The 12674-nt window shown below is 35.8% G+C and overlaps 1 pseudogene; it reads left to right on the forward strand.

Moving 5' to 3' along the window:
- Positions 1-498: 498 nt before the first annotated feature.
- Positions 499-12674, forward strand: part of LOC107846076 — a 63745-nt pseudogene continuing 51569 nt past the window's right edge.

Here is a 12674-nt window from a genome sequence, read left to right on the forward strand (position 1 = left end):
TTAAATTTTTGAAATTATAAAAGTAATTAATTTCAATTGTTTCCATATTTGAGTCCTTTATGTAATTGTAGATTAATTAAGTATTATCAAGCTATAAAATTAGGATAAATTTATGGTAAATAAATATATAATATTAATAATAATTTTATTGTTATAAAATTAATTAGATCAAATTGAGATAGAAATCAGTTAATATTGATAATTATTTTAATAAAGAATATATTCAACGTTTCATAATTGATATACATATATTGGTAAAAGACAACGAACACTGACTACTAATTTAGCCATAAATATATTTTAAACCATACAACATTAAATTTAAGGAACTTGACTCTATATATTATGATCATAAAATTGATTCTAATTAATTGAAATTAATTTGTTGATTGTTTAATTTTATTACAATTATGTCATACATCATTTTTTATATAAAAATACATATAATTAATTAATTGATTTTGTGCAAGCTACATTCTTATTTCTTTGTGGTAAGTAATGAATTCACTAGCTTTTCATTCAATCAGATTGGAACTTGGGTGCTTGCTTATATGGTTTTAAGCTTCTGAAAAGTCGAGTCGTCATACTTTTTGTTGCCAGTACATCTCGGGTGTTCCTGATCTGCTTTGGAGTTCATTACTGGTTTGTTGTTAACCCATGCTAATTCATTTTCTTCCATAATCAAGTCTTCTTATACTTGTGGAATATGCATACCTTTTAATATTATTTGTTGAATAGAAACTTCTAATCTTTTGTTATCAAAAAAAATCTTCTAATCTTATATTGCAACAATTTTGTTTCAGGTACTTTGGACATTGAATCAGTTATGCAGTTGTAGCATCTGTGCTGTTGGGTGCTGCTGTTTTACGTCATTTATCAGTTACAGACCCATTAGCAGCTAGACGAGATGCCTTGCAGAGCATAGTTATCCACCTTAGAGAAGGTTTCCACAGAAAAGACCAAAATAGCTCCGCAAGCTCTTCTGAGGGGTGTGGCTCAAGTGTCAAATGCAGTAGTAGTGCTGATGCTGGTCATCTTGGTAATGCAACTGTGCCTTGCACTGATGATGGCAGTACCTGGAATAATATTGAGGGGATTAATAGTGATAAGAGCATAGACAGTGGAAGACCAAGTCTAGCTCTACGTAGTAGTTCCTATCGTTCAGTTGTTCAAGAGCCTGAAGTAGGATCATCATATGTTAACAGAAATTTAGAGCATAATAGTTCATTGGTTGTTTGTTCTAGCAGTGGTCTTTAAAGCCAAGGCGGTGATTCTAGTACATCCACTTCTGCAAACCAACAGATACTGGACTTGAATTTGGCACTTGCATTTCAATAAAAGTTGAGTGATCCCAGGATTACATCTATGTTAAAGCGGAAAGGAAGACACACTAATTGTGAATTAGCTAATTTATTGCAACATAAAGGGCTTGATCCTAATTTTGCAGTGATGCTGAAGGAGAATGGATTGGACCCAATGATTCTAGCCTTATTGTAGAGAAGTTGTTTGGACGCTGAAAAAGAACATCGCAACAGTAACCCTCCTGTCACTGATTCAAATGATGTTGAAGATGTGTTACCTAATCATATTTCATTCTCGAAAGAACTTAGACTCCAACGATTAGTAAAGTGGCTTCAACGTTGTAGAGTAATGTTGCATCATGTAGCAGGAACTCCAGAGCGAGCATAGCTTCTTTTCAGTTTAATCTTCATTCTTGAAACCGTCGTTGTGGCTATCTTCCGACCAAAGACAATAAAACTTTTGAATGCTACACACCAACATGTAAGAAATGCATTAGTACTTTTAAAGTTTAGTTTAGTGTATATGGAGTATGGTGCAGCTAAAATGTACTCCATATGGTTGTATTTTCCATTTTCTAACAAAATTTTGTAACACCCCGCATTTCGGACGAGAACAAAAATTGTCATTTTCTTCACGTAAAGGTTCCAAAAGCCATAAATTCAATGCAAGTTTGGTGTGTTAATAAATCATGTAGTGTGGAAACTTATTAGAGCTTGAAAATATTCGAATTATCTTTCAACTGATTCCAATTTTGCAAAATTTCGACACCCAATGAAGTTATGGCTTTACAAAGTGGAGTGTGTCGTGTAGCATAAGGTGTGCGACGTACAACCTAACTTATCCCATAAGGTGTGCGATGTACACCCTAAATTATGCCATAAGGTGTGCGAAGCACAACCTAATGTGTCTGATAAAGAGTGCTCCGCACAACCTATATTATGCGATAAGGTTTGCGCCGTATATATTATTACTCAAGTGACTTAAACCCTCCATTTTTAGGGCAAAATGGTCCTTGTCCCACCCTTATTCTGTCATAAATACGAAATTCAGTTCCCAAAATACCCCAAAATACACCTTCATTCATCAAAATTGCTCAAGAACTCTCCTTAGGGTTTCAAAATAAAACCCAAGCAACTAAAGATTCAACCATCGATTTTTGGAACTAATTGCATATTTGGAATCCCCAGAATGCAGGCTTCAAGAAGCACCTATCATCTTCGCATATAGAGGTACGTAGGGTTATATCAAAAATCTCATGGGCTTAAAAATTCATGTTTTAACAATAGGGGTTTTGAAATTTTGAATATAATCCCGTTTTACACGTTTTATGATATTGATTTGGTCTTTAGGCCTATTCCCGAAGTGGTTTGATATATGATATATGTATATGCATGTATTCCGAAAAGATGTTAACTTGAGAGCATGAATTATATGAAATTCCTCATTTTATATGATCTCATTTTAAATTCTTATATGATGTGAAATGTTTGAAATCATGTTGACAAGCATGACATGAAATATTTTGAAAATGGTCATGGTTTTGACTTGCAATGAGAGGATTTTTATGTTGAAATATGATGAATATAATGGTTGCTTGAATGAATGATGTGCTATTGATGGCGTGCAAGTTGGGTATGACGATACCCTACAGAATAAGATATGTGATTGAATTAAATGGAGTTTGATGTATTGATTTTACATGAGATAGGTGGATGCCCAAAGAAGGAGTTTGAGTGTAAGGGCTCATCGCTGGAAACCGTATTTGCCGACATGGGAATTTGGTACCCTGCTTTGTGATCTTGCACACCTGACTTTATGTCATTCCCAAGTTGGGACTATGGTTAGGAGCCCTGCTTTGTGATGTTGTGCACTACCATTGGGTCGAGACACCCTATTGTGTGATCTTGTGTGTCTTCCCCTCACTTACACTCTAATCTCTGCGGCAACCAAGATTTTATAGTAGGTGTAAATGTAATATGTAGGGTATTCCACCTAGCTCAGCTACATTACATTGTTGTTGAAAACTATTACATTATGTCCTTGTGTTTTCAAATGATTTGATATAGAACTTCTTTATAATGGGTCTCACCTATATTTGGCAAAAAATATTATATTTTGTTTTTGGTTTCTCTGCATACTAGTACTTTTGTATTGGCCCCCTTCCCTCCCAGGTTTGGAGGCATAGTTTAGAGGTCCAGATAACCAGTAGATCTCTTCCAACAGATTTGCAGAATCAAGTGGTGAGCCTTCTATATTTTGAAAGGCCTGATGTCCGTCAGTTCATTTATCATTTAGTAGTTTTGGGTCTACTGGGGGCCTTGTCCCAGTTTTCAGACAGTAATTTATTTTAGTCATGTATTAGAGATTTCACAGACGGTTGTTCAGACGTCGATATATGTTGTGGGGTATTATTTCCCCTTTGTTGATTTCATTTGATTTATGACCATGCTTTCCATAATATTGTGTGTCTTCCGTATATCTTATTATCATATGAATTATATGCATGATTACCAGATAGATAAGGGTGTTTTGGGTCTTCATGGTTCGGAATGCTCATCACGGCCAGGGCCTCGGTTCGGGTCGTGACAAACTTGGTATCAAAGCATGGTTTATGGTCCCAGGGTGTCTGTAAAATCACATCAAGTAGAGTCTTTTTTATGGGTGTGTAGCGTGCCACACTTATAAGCAGGAGGCTACTAGGCATTTAGGAATATCTCTTTTTCTTTATGTTCTAGTTCGTGCAATAGAGTCAGAATGTTCCTCTTTCATACTCTAATTTGTGCTATCATGTCGTACATACGAAAGTAAAAAAATGTTATCCCAAATTCTTTCCTTACTCTAATGTCCTCAAATATGTCTCATTATTGAGGTGATTCAAGTGCAGAAGTTTAGAATCTAAATGGTATGATCCTTTCTGATTGAACCATATAAGAGTTAAATTTTATGCAAGGACTTGAGAAGAGTCCATTAGTGCTTCAATGTATATTGATCCCGATGTAAACATTGATCCTGATGGAATCGTGCTTTTCAGCTTGAGGTATTAATTGCATTTAGTCCCCTTCAAATTTATGTTACAAATGTCTTGCTTAGGGGGGGTTGATGTGTAATAGAATGTTGGAACTATATTCCACCCGAATAGTAGTATACGTTAAAGTGTTACTGTCATGACCTATTGGTAGTGAAATTAGACCAAGAAGTTGGTGATGTGAAGTCACAAAGTTAGAAGTCAGAGCGAGGGTGACTTTTGTGTAAATGAATATTTTAGTTGAATAACCGATGTTCGAGAATGATTTACCCCCTTATGGTGATAGACTAATGTGGTAAATTGTAGCATGTGTGGATGGTATGGTTGTCCGTGAAGGAAGTGTTTGACTCCGATTTTATTTATACAGAGTAAGATATGTATTCTTAGTTCATTGGATATTGCATATTAAATTTCTATCTCATGTAATCTTGTCATCAAGGTGTTGTTGAAAAAAATAAAGTCTAGTGAAGCCCTGTGGGGATCTTTCGATTCACTAGCATAGTTGACTTGTCATTAATCTCATTTTCTTGTTCAAAATACAAAATCAAAGTCTAGTGAAGTCATGTGAGGCTTATTTCGATTCACTAGCAACTTGTTGTCCAACTTGTTGTTCTTGTGTTGGCTTAATATATATATAGCTGAATCTGTTTGCATGAGATTGAGTTGGTAAAGAGGTGATTTTTCCTTGTGTTTTAGTTTAGTAGAAGGTGGAGAAGGAGTTATTAGTTAGGGTGATTTCTCGATTGTTTGAAGCGTGAAAATGGCTATATTAGCCAGTAAGTTGTAAGTATAGAGTCATGGTTGTTTGTGGAATTTGAAGGTAGTCTAAATGTATGTTTGGGTAAGTAAGTATGAGATGAGAAATCCATATAAGTAGAATAGATTGTTTGGAGTTATAATATAAGATTATGGTTGATCATGTCTATTATGTAACTTTACCCCTTGACCTTCTTTTCGTTGGTAATTGTAAACTAGTACTACTTGTGAGAAGGTATGTAGTGATTTTTGAGGCGCTTGTATAGTATGTCCCAAATTTTATGGACTAGCATATTATGTTGCATTTTTCAGTAGTGATAGATGATTGGTACAGGACTATATGCTTGAATTTAATGTAGAATGTGGTGGTAAAAATAGTGGCATGAGATTAATGATGTATGTTTTGTGGGAAAAAATTAGTAGGCTTGATGTGTTAAAATAGTACGTGCTAATGAGTTATGATAAGGAAGACCGTAAGGTCAAGATCAATTATTTGTTGTTTGGAAGTTCTAGTGTACTAGTGTTTCTTGATGTCTATTTCATGGTATCCAAGCGAGAATCATGTGTAAGGTTGGGTTGTAAAATCATGTTTAGCACTAGACATTAAGTTTTGAACAATTGATGTCCATGAAGGTGGATATGATGATTTCTTGGTTAATGATACTAGTTTTATGGAAGTAATCTAATAGGATTGAACGATATATGCAAGAGCTTAAGTTTATTTGATTCGTAGTGAAGTGTGATGTTGCATATATAATGTAGAAGTATGCCCAAGGTGATCTAAGGTTGCCGTATTTTCTAAGACTATTACACATTTTGTGTGACGAGTGTTACCGTTGAGTTGCTAGATGGAGAAAGACTAGTTAGATGGTATATGGTGTTCTAAATAGCCAAGTTAAGGAGTTTTGATTGATAGTGTTGAGCCTTTTTATATGATCTTGATTCTCATAGTAGAGAGATGTAAGTTTGGAGTCGCGATATTGGTAGGCTATATCGGAAGTAGTATGATTCATTGAAGGCTTGGTGATATCCATGTTGAGTGCTAGATTCTAAGTTTGAGTTTTTGAAGGTTGAACTACTAGAAATAAGAGTTAAAGCACTAGAGGGTGTGCACTCCGACTATGGGGATACCCATGAAGACCCGAATTTAGTAAGTATGCAAGTATTAAATGATGACTACTGGGTTTATAAAATGATAAAGTGTATCTCAGAAGGTATTATTAACAGTGGGTTTTCCACTTTCAGGTGTAGTCATTCGGGTTAAGTGCCATGATATGTGTGTATAGTAGTTTTCCAGACCCCAGATTATAGTGAGTGTACTTCAGTTTAGAGTCTAGTAAGGGATCTCCCCAACTTAATATGATGGATTGAAGCTAAGGGGGAGATGATAGAGCGAATAACCAAGTCAGGCTTTCAGATTCTAGTAGTGATGTCAGTATGACATAGAACATCAAAAGGGAACAGTGAGGCTCAACCCATTCCGAACTCAGTATTTTTTAGCTATCCTAATACCTACTTATACCTCACGTTTCAGTTCCATGATCATAGTTTTGCATTAACAGATGTGCTTCTTTACACCCGAAGAAAAGATACTTAGGCCATCTGTAGTTGTTTAACCCAATCCATAAGGTAAAGATGCTTATCATTTTGTCCATTCTTGTCTAACGTTGTGATAGTTCATCTATTTCCTATCTCTCTTTATTCTCGTTTCAAGCTTTCTATTTATTAGATGAAGAAAAGGGTTTCATGTTACTATGTGGTTTGGCTTCAAAATTCTTGCCTTGTCCTTCAAACTAATTTAGGGAGTTGCTCATGGATACAAGATTTCAACATTGATTAGAAAATTAACTAAATATGATTAAAAAGTAGCTATATTCTGATTTCATCTGTTCTTCCTTGCATGGATATTGGTTGAGAAGCCTCCTATACCTTCTCTGGCTGGTCCTGCTCCTGGTGCTATTCCATCTATGTCACTGCAGGTAAAGTTATGGAGGCTTGGGGGAGGAATAAATGAATTTTGAATGTAGAGACATTATGACAACTATTTTCCCCACATCTTTAGCAGTTCCAGCCTATGCTTCCAGCCCAGCAGGCACAACCCTATGGTTCCGGGTCGTCTCAAAAATTTCTGCCACTTGGACAGGCAAATGTTGAGATGTTTCAACCTTCTCAAATCCAATTTCCTCAACCTATGCAACAGGTTACTGTTAGACCTGTAGCAGGAATGCATAGTATGCCTCAAGGACCACCTATTCCCATGATTTTCAGTGAAATTTTCCGATGTCAAATAACCACATGCCTGGTTCTAGTGGCCCAAATTTACCTCTTTCTTCTTCATATAATGTAAGGCCTTGGGAAGATCTTTTGTGATTATTATCAATCAGTTTCCAATGTTCCATTCATATATTGATGAAATACATTTTGTTATCGTCTTTAACAGCAGGTAAATGCAGATTCTTCTGGCGGGTATCAGACACAGATAAATAATCATAGGTTTCCATCAGGGGTACAACCCTGTATTCCAATAAGTAATCATAATGTGAATTCTGCAACAACTATGCAGAAGACTGGAGAATTAGCAGCTCCCTTGGTTGTTCCGGTAAGAATTCAATGTGTTTTATTGTACCCATTTTGCATAAATATTGTCAATAAGTAACATGCTTAAGTTAATGGGTTAATGGGTGTGTGTTGACTGAGAGAGTCAACATTTGAATTCTATGATAGTTTTTTGTAAGCAAATTAAGATTTCAGTGAACAAAAAAGGTGTAAAACCGCGGTATACAAGAAAAGGAGCTCTGCAAAAATATCATTTTCATTCAGATCCAATCTTTTTACCACTTTGTGTTCTCCAGACAGAAAAAAGAGCATGCCGATTTGGCTTTCCGGAATTCTTGCTTTTGGATTATATTCACATAGGTTAGTTATATGAATAGGTTAATGTCTGCATCAAAAACACTTAATGTCTTGTCTATGAACAAGTGGTGGATATGTTGGCCCCCATCACTGACAAGAAATCCCTCAAGTATCCACATCTAGTGCTTTGTACATCATTCTGCTTCCATTAGCACTGGAGATAATAGGCCCCTTTGTTTAAGTCCTCTTTGTCAAAGTTATCATATGGGCTGCCGTTCACCGCTACCAATTTCTACTTGACTGTTGATCAGCAGGACTTGATACACTTCTACCGATAACTTCATTTTGACCCTATTTCTCTATTATCATACATATTTTACATGTGGCTAAATGCTAGTAGGTATTGCTGTTTTCAGCATCTTTTGATGATTAGTAGGCCAATTATGGTTGCTAATGTTGTCATATTTCCAATGGCTTTATTACTCCAAACAATTAATAACATTCTTACAATTCTTGAATTGATTTTTAGATACTATTATAATAGAAGGACAAGAATCTCTACCTGGGAGAAACCTCAAGAGCTGATGACAGAAATGGAGGTGAGGTCTCATGTCATCGAGATTTTTATCGGTAGTTTTATCCAGTTTCCTGTGCTTATCAATGAAAAAAGAAGTACACAATTCTTTTTCTATGAAGCTTCGTAGAACCTCTTTTTCTTTCCTAAGTATATGTGATTTCTATTGAAAGTTTGTTTAGCGAGCAGATTTCCTCGATCTTACTATACTATGTAGGCTTTATTTAGGATTTGCATTGACCTTTTATTTCTAATATAGTTCTAAAAGATTTTATATTTAACACTATTGTTCTAAAAAATGCGTTTAAGCATACACAACAGGATTATATTTGGTCTAATTTAAACAATTTTATTTACTTTCTGATTAATGTAATGTTATTGTAACTCTATGGCGATATGGAGAGAGGAAACTTGATATAATATTGGGGTTCTCACATTTCATTCTGGTTTACAGAATAATAGTTTGGCTGGTGGTACACTTGCACCCAAGAGTGTGACCTAGTGGTCAATGAAGTAGATTGAGAACCATGAGGTCTCAAGTTTAATTTCCAACAGATATAAAAACACTAGGTGATTTCTTATCGTCTGTCCAAGCCTTGATGGACAGATTTACCCAGTATCTGTGCTGGTGGGAGGTAGCAGTACCTGGTGTAACAAGTCAAGGTGCAAGCTAGCCCAAACATGACGGTTATCAAAGAAAGTTTGGCTGGTTGTAAGGGACACGTATTAAGGGACCAACAACTGGAGCTGTAAGGAAGTTTGAACATTTTTATTCTTTTCTTTTTGAGATAAACAGTTTTTTTTTGAGATATTACTTTGTATTCGTCAGCGTTAAGGTTTGCTAGCAGTCCAAAAGATATGAAAAATAATGAAAATAATGCGAGGATTCAAACAGATCTACTACCTGTTATGCATCCTGTACACATTGGCCCTTAAACAAAAGCAAAAATCTGCAATGCTATTTCATTTAACTTTCTGAATGGAATTATATTTATCTTCAAAATACCTTCAACTTTTCTCACTCCATACAGTCCACCAAATATAAGGAAGGATTGTTCTCCCCCATTTCTTCTAACTCTTGCTAATCCCCTCTAATCCAACAGCTCAACAGATTGTTGTATGTCCTTTGATAGTCCACTTTACTTCAACTCAATAGATTTGGTATATGTTCTGGCATGGTTCACTTTACTACTATTAAACTAAAGGTGTCAAATGGGCGGGGTTGGCTGGATTTGGGTGGATCAAAGAGGTCTGAGTTAATAAATGGGCGGGTTATTAACCCGCCCAAAAGCTACTTGGGCTGAAATGGGTTGGGTTAAAATGCTCTAAAATGCGGGTCATAACCCAACCCACCCAATTTGAACTCAGATTTAATTGCTTTATTTGTTATTTTATAAACTTTTAGTACTTGAAAAATTATTATCTTTTTTTTTTGAACTTGGTAACTTCGTATTATATCACATAGTACATGGGTTGTACTGAAACCTTTATATACAAGAGTACTCCTAAATCGACTGTTCTATATCTAAATTTAGTCTAGAACATCAATTATCGAGGCAGTATCATTAGAGTATAGTTGATTACACCAAAAACATAAAAGCAAAATGCAGCTGAGTTTAACCTTCTACACACTATTCTCTATGCTCTCAAAATATCTAGAATTCCTTTTTTTTTTCATATAGCCCACTATATAGCACCAGGGATAATTCTCCATCTACCTCTGTCCTTCGCATGTACATTTGCTTCTCTCAGCACATTAAAGTCTCGGATACTTTCCTAGGAAATGTCCTGGAAATGCCTTTTAGTCTTACGATGATTCTCCAAAGTTGTTGGGTGTACTTACAATGTAGAAATACATGGTTAACCGTCTCTAAAGTTTCTCCACAGAGGAAACATCTGGAGCACAAGGTTTTCCCTTTCTTCATGACATTATCTTGTGTAAGAACTACTTCCTTGGTCAGTAACCAGACAAAGACAAAGCACGACACTGTGTGAGGTATCCTACTTTTCCATATTTGCTTCTATGGCCATCTTGGATCCGGGTGATTTATTTGGTTCATCATCTTGTAGGCTTTGTTGACACTGAACATTCCTTTTTCATTTCCCATCTACTATAGTACGTCCTTCACTGTCTGCAGTCTATTAAATAAGTCCACAGTATTAAAAAATTCAACTGCTCTCATTACCTCCCGGTCATTGAGTTGCCTTCTAAAATTGAAGCTCCACCCATGTGGTGTCCATAATTCTTCTATAGTCCTCTATTGAAACAATACCAAGTTGTAGATATCTGGAAAAATCACTTCCATATTCCCATCCTTATGTCAATTATCCTTCCAGAAACTAGTCTTGTTTCCATCCATCACTTTAACCTTTGAGTTGCTTTTAACTTCATTCCACTAGTGTCTAATAGATCTAATAGATCTCTAGAGGCTAACCCCGTATGGTGTGGTCACTTCTTTAGTCATCCATCTATCTTCTTCAGGATATTTAGCCCCAATCACTTTCCTCCATAGCAGCTGGTTATTGTTTGCATATTTCCACAACCATTTCGTTACGAGAGCCTTACTTTGAATTTTTAGGTTCTTTATCCCCAACCCTCTAGTCTTCTTGTCAATTGTGCACCACAGAGAGCACTACCACTTTTTCTCGCATATCTTTGTTCCTTATTCTATCTCTCCTAGTATGCCCACATACCAATCTCAACATCCTCATTTCTGCTACGTTTATCTTTTGAACATGTGAGCTCTTGACTAGCCAAATACTCTGCCCTATGCAAGATAGCTAGTATAACAGCCACTTTATAAATTTACCTTTATATTTATTTTAACAAAATTCTTATACATGGCATGCTAGTTACTAGCTCTTTTGTAAGAGCTAATTGGGACTAAAAACAAATATTCAAAAATTGTTTCATCGAAAAAAAGAATAACTGTAGTCTATGAGTTTCAAACGTGTCCAAATGGAAAAAAAATAATGGGGAGGCTGTGTTGAGATTGGAACTTAGAACCTCAGTGCAGGATTTGAAAACCCTTACTGTCACACTCAGTCTTGTTTTTTGTGGCAAGGGTGTTTATTAAAAAATACTTAGAAATGATAGAATTTGACCAGGGTGTTTATCAAAATGCAATTATCAGGCGAATGTTGTTCAATTGATCACCCTTGGATAGTTGTAGCTCGGCCGCAGCTTGGCAATGTTTCCACCCTGCTTGTAGTTATATTCTACATAGTACATTCTAGTCCTTTTCCATGCGGGACATTATATCATTCATATTCTAACACTTCCATCCAGTATTGTACTGCTGGAAGTTACTGATTTCTACTCTCAGGGTACTGTTTATGTTCTGTTTTTTAACTTGACCTACTTGCATGCTGTTTTTATTGGGACAGAAGGAAGATGCATCAACTGACTGGAGAGAATTTACAAGTCCTGAGGGAAGAAAGTATGTAACTTATATATTTTCTTGGCCTCTTTCCAATTGTTCTTCTATAGTGGGTACTTTTGTGTGTTACTTGTGCATAACGTTGATTGCTTTGTTTGTTTTCTGTAGGTATTACTACAACAAGGTTACTAGAACGTCCAAATGGAGAATGCCCGATGAAGTCAAGGTGATGTTAGATTTAAATCCAATATGGGTTTGTTCCATGCTTTAAATAGCATGATAAGAAGGGACAATATTCTGTGTTCTTGGATTCTCTAGTTCTCATAAAATCTTTATGCATTCACAGTTGCTAGCATGATAAGAAGGGGCAATATTTATTTTCTTGGAGACTCTATTCTCATAAAGTTTAATTATTTATAAATTCACAGTTGGCTCATGAAAAGGACACTATTTCGCACGCTTCTGATTTTGGATCCATTTCTGTTGTTAAAACATCATCCCCGGGTACAGATGGTTCATTAGTCTCGGCACACGGTGCTAAATCAAGCCCAATTGTTGTGTCACCAGCTGCTAACTTACCAACTATTATGGCTTCAGAATCATCAAGTTTATCTGGTAAGGTTTCTTCTCCGATGATTGAAACAGTTGAAATAAAGAATTCTTCAGAACCTGCTTCGCCAGTTGTTGCTAATTCGGAGAAAATTGGAATAGCAGTAACCTTTGGAAATTCTATCGCGCCACCGGTGTATGTTTTCAGATTTATATTTTATAAATTTGCCTCTGG

Source organism: Capsicum annuum, unplaced genomic scaffold (assembly GCF_002878395.1).
Source record: "Capsicum annuum cultivar UCD-10X-F1 unplaced genomic scaffold, UCD10Xv1.1 ctg81847, whole genome shotgun sequence".
Classification (NCBI taxonomy): Eukaryota; Viridiplantae; Streptophyta; class Magnoliopsida; order Solanales; family Solanaceae; genus Capsicum; species Capsicum annuum.